We start from the raw sequence: 5,188 nt of genomic DNA, 5'->3' as shown, positions 1-5,188 counted from the left end.
TCTTAACATTGAGAAGTAATCATACATTGGTGAGTGAGTTTAATTAGACAATAATTTAGTCTGAGTCTCTGTGGGAACGAACTAGAAAGTATTCTATATTACTTGCGAACGCGTATACTTGCGTGAATATTAGTGCGTGATTTCGCCCTAACAAGTTTTTGGCGCCGCTGCCGGGGACTCGGTGTATTTGTTTAGTTTATGTACTTACCATCATTGGTCATTAGGACTCAGTGATTAGGACGTAGTAGTTACTTATTGTTTCCGGTTGTGTTTCAGGTACTTTAGCAAGCGTTTATGCAAACTCGTTCTCGTGCTCGCAAGAGGACTTTAGATACAGCTGAGGAGACAGACGAAGTTCTTGATATTACGGAGAAGTTAGATTTTGAGGATTCAGATTCAGGAACTGAGCGGAAAGAACCAGTAAACATGGGAGATCGTATTGTTCAAGCTGATCCAGCTCTTATGGATTTTTCTCGGCCTAAAATTGATGACATTCAGTCAAGCATCCTTCATCCGGCTATTCAAGCTAACACCTTTGAAATCAAGCCGGGCACTATTCAGATGGTGCAGAATTCTGTTTCTTTTGGAGGAGCGGCAACTGAAGACCCCAACATGCACATAAGGAATTTTGTCGAGATCTGCAGCACTTTTAAGTATAATGGCGTGACTGATGAGGCTATCAAGTTGAGGCTTTTCCCATTCTCACTGAGGGACAAGGCTAAAGACTGGTTACATTCTGAACCAGCTGGGTCCATCACTACGTGGCAAGATCTTGCGCAAAAGTTTCTGGTGAAGTTTTATCCGATGGCAAAGACTGCTGCTATGAGGAGTGCTCTTACTCAGTTTGCGCAGCAACCTACTGAATCTATGTGCGAGGCTTGGGAACGCTACAAGGAAATGTTGAGAAAATGTCCACATCATGGAATGCCGGTGTAATAACCCCAATTTTTGGGATTTTTTTTTTGAAACCCTTATGAATAGTGTTTTTGCTGATTGAGAAAATTTTTTCATGCCACACTATGTAGGGGTTCTGATATGGATATTCTGAGGTTTTATTAGTACTCTATATGGTATATAAGTGTATGCAAAGATCGTCAGAATCCAATTCCGAACACTTTGATTTTTCCCGGAAATACACTAGATACGGAGAGAATTGAGTATAAGGTAACAGGATAAAAAGGATTTAAATTAAAGGATTATAATAGAGGATCATAAAAAGGAATATAATGTATTGAGAAAGGTTAAGGGAACCTAAGTAATAAGATCCCGGGTATGATCCCTCAAACGATAAACGAAAACGAAAGTTAAGCGAACCGTATAACAGATCAGCGGTCATTAGGCAAACAATTAGAAGCTAATCAAAGAGATTAGAAGGGATGATGACATAGCAATGTGACATAAGCATGACATAAGGGGAAGGAGATGTGGTTGATTTAAAACCACACAAAGTCAAGGCTAGAAAAGTAATTAACCAAAAACAAGACAAAAAGCAACTAACCAAGCCAAAACATTTCATTTTCATCAAAAAAACACAAAACCCCCATTTTCTTCTTCAAGCTCTCGGCCTCTTTTCTTAAAAAATGAAAGTCCAAGCTCCTCCACTTACTATTTAGCAAGGTAATTATCCTAGCTTCTCCTAGTTAAGTTACATACTTCCTATAAGTTTAAGCTTCTAATTCCAAGCCAATCTTTTTCTATAAATCAAGAAAGAAGATGGTGAATAGTACTTTCTTGAAATTAATTTTTGTGTTCTTGATTTCTTTGAAAGAACAAGCTTGTAGGAGGTTAGATTAAGGCTTCCATGGGCATTCCAAGGATCTTTCATGGATTAAAAGCTTCAAGGAAGGTATAACTCTTCATGATCTTAGCTTTAAGTTTTGTTGTTTAGATTTCCTAATGTTTAGATGAAGGGTTAGGGTAATGGGTGTGTAATCATGTTAAAGCTTGTTATGAGTATTTTAGTTGGTGAGAGGCATGATTATTGTGTGTTTAGAGATTGGTTGATTTTGTGATATTTTTGGAGTTGGAAATCTTGGTTAATTAGTCAATGAACTTAAGTAAAACTCTTAGTTCATAATTGAGAAATAAGTATGAATTGGTAACATTGATTTGATGGGGCTGTTGGAGTGTGTTTTGGATGGATGTTGGTGGTATGATTGATTTGGGGTTGAATTGTGGTTGGTTTTGAATGGTTTAAATTTGGGAAATCACGTAAACATAGCCGTCGTAACATCCGATTTTCTTTAGACTGTTTTTGTGCATAACATTAGGACCCGAGAACCCCCTGCTAGATTATGACCATTACCATGTCTAGATAGCTCGTGTTACGAGCTTCGTTTTGATATGTGGTTCGTTCGATTCCGATGCACGGTTTAGGAGAAACGACCATTTTAAGTAACGGCGTTTCGCGAACGAAACTTTTCCCCTCGCCTTACTTTGAAACATAGGTTAAAGACCAAAAAGGGTTAATTAATGTATGAAACAATTATGGTAAGAGTGTTAGGCAGTTGGTAAGACACTCGTGAAGGAATCGCCTTAAAACTCGTAAAGGTTAAATTATTAAAAATGGTGGAGCCGAGGGTACCCGAGTGACTTAAGAGAATCAATAAGCGCAAAACAAGCGTTAGAGTCTAAGTTAGTTAAAGTATAGATTTACAAGTAACTTTGGTTTAATTCCAACTTACTTGTTGTTTATAGGTTACCAGACTCGTCCCGAGCCACTCGTAACCCCCAGTCGCTCAGGAAAGTTGTTAGGAATATATGTGCATTAGGTTGATGATATGTTTAACAAAACACTTAAGTAGAAGTTTAGTGTTTGCAGCCTCAATGGATAAGACCACTTTGGCTATCTGTTGATGGTGCAGCTTTACTTAGAAATAAGTCTAGTGTTGTAGCACATTTCAGTATCTGTATTTAAGATATAATTCTTAGAAGTTGAGAGAAAATATAAGTCATGTTGACTACTAGAAGATATGCAAATAGGAAGGCCAATTGTAAATATTTCATGCCTTGTAATTTTGTATAAATGAAGTGGTATCAACAGATGTCTTAAAGACCTTCAACGGATGAGAAACAAAGCTTCAACGGATGTCTCTAAAGCTTCAACGGATAGAGCTTCAACTGCTAACACATCAACGGATAAAGCCATCAACGGATGAAGGCTTCAACGGATGTTCTGTTAAATAGCAGTTGATAAGTGGTAGTTGTAACAGCAGACAGAGGCACATGGGTTGACAGAGATAACTGAAATGTGGAAGCCTAATTTCAGGAACATCAGAAAAAGCAGCCGTTCTACTCTAGTACAAAGAGGCAATAGTCAACAAAGTACTTGAGTGATATGGAGAAGAAACAAGTGGAGAACTTATTTTATTATTGTATTTTTATCTTTGTCTTCACTTGTACACTTGGTGATATATAAACCAAGTAGCAGCTAGTAATTAGATAAGGATTTTTTCCAGTGCTGTTTAGAAAAATCTTGAGAGAAAAATTATCTAGTTTGTACTAGGACGCAGCTGTGATCAACATCTTGAATCACAGATTTTCTGAAATACCATCTCTGGTGGAACAACAAATCCACCAGAAAAGTTTTTAAGGTCTGTTGTGTTCTTTACATTAGTGCTTGAATATATATCTGTCTGTATTAGCTTAAAGCAATTCACACACTTGTTTATCTTGAACACAAAACCTTTAAAACTGCTCAAAACTTGAAAAAGTTTTGAGATTTACATTCATCCCCCCCTTCTGTAAATCTCATTGTTAGTCCACTAGGAATAACAATTGGTATCAGAGCCAGCTCTTGACACACAAAGAGTTTAAAGATCTTGGAAACTAACAAAGATGAGTAAGAAGGATATTGGAGTAAAAATCCCAGTTCTTGACAAAGACAGTTATCACCATTGGAAGGTGAAAATGCACCTTCATCTACTCTCCCAAGATGAAGGTTATGTAAACTGCATTGAGAATGGGCCTCACATTCCCCACAAAGTAGCCATAGTTGCTACGGCCACAATTGCTGTTGGTCAATCCATTCCAAAACCTAGAGCAGAATGGACAATGGAAGACACAGAAGAAGTCCACAAGGATAAGAAGGCTATGAACATTTTGTTTAATGGTCTTGACAAGGATATGTTTGATAATATGATAAATTGCACAACTGCCAAAGAGGTTTGGGACACAGTTCAGCTACTGTGTGAAGGTACAGAACAAGTAAAAGAAAACAAAATGCAGCTTCTCATTCAACAGTATGAGTATTTTCATTTTGAAGAAAATGAATCTTTAAATGACACATTCAATAGATTCCAAAAGCTGTTGAATGGACTGAAGTTGTATGGTAGAGTGTACCAGGTGAAGGATTCAAATCTTAAATTTTTAAGATCCTTGCCAAAGGAATGGAAACCCATGACTGTCTCCTTGAGAAACTCTCAAGATTATAAGGACTTCACTCTTGAAAGATTATATGGAATCTTGAAGACTTATGAACTAGAGCTGGAACAGGATGAGGTATTGGAGAAGGGAAGAAAGAAAGGAGGTTCAGTTACCTTGGTAGCTGAAAATGAGAAAGAATGCAGATAAGAAACTGTGAGATCTACATCAAACTCCAAAGATGGCACAAGCAAATCAGAATCAAGCAAGGGTAAGGAGCAAGTTGCTGAGAATGAAGACAACTCCAGCCAAGATGACTCTGATGGTATTGATGAGCATCTTGCATTTCTGTCCAGGAGATTTGCAAAGATGAAATTTAGGAAAAACACTAGAGCCACTAAACCTCATAAGAACATGGTGGACAAATCCAAGTTCAAGTGTTTCAATTGTGGTATAAGTGGACACTTTGCAAGTGAGTGCAGAAAGCCAACTTCTGAAAAGAAGAAATTTGACCAAGTAGATTACAAAAAGAAATATTTTGATCTGCTCAAGCAAAAGGAGAGGGCTTTCATTACTCAAGAAAAAGACTGGGCAGTTGATGGAGAAGAAGAGGATGAAGATGTGGAATATGTCAACTTGGCTCTCATGGCTGATTCTGAAGAAAATGAAGTTAGTTCATCAAGCAACCAGGTAATCACTACTGATTTAACACAGCTTACTAAAGAAGAGTGCAATGATGCTTTTAATGACATGTCTACTGAATTGTATCATTTGCGTGTGTCTCTTAAATCTCTTGCTAAAGAAAATAGTAGGATTAAAGAGAACA

At 37.4% G+C, this 5,188-nt stretch overlaps 1 non-coding gene across 1 annotated transcript; it reads right to left on the bottom strand.

The window, feature by feature from the left end:
- Positions 1–819: 819 nt before the first annotated feature.
- LOC141681361 (small nucleolar RNA R71) lies at positions 820–926 on the bottom strand. The gene has a single exon (XR_012558801.1). It is a non-coding gene; the product is annotated as a small nucleolar RNA R71 (small nucleolar RNA).
- Between the last annotated feature and the right edge of the window lie 4,262 nt (positions 927–5,188).

This window comes from Apium graveolens, chromosome 8 (genome assembly GCF_009905375.1).
Source record: "Apium graveolens cultivar Ventura chromosome 8, ASM990537v1, whole genome shotgun sequence".
NCBI lineage: Eukaryota > Viridiplantae > Streptophyta > Magnoliopsida > Apiales > Apiaceae > Apium > Apium graveolens.
The sequence above is the reverse complement of the archived record's forward strand: the minus strand, read 5'-3'. Positions and strand labels throughout refer to the sequence as shown.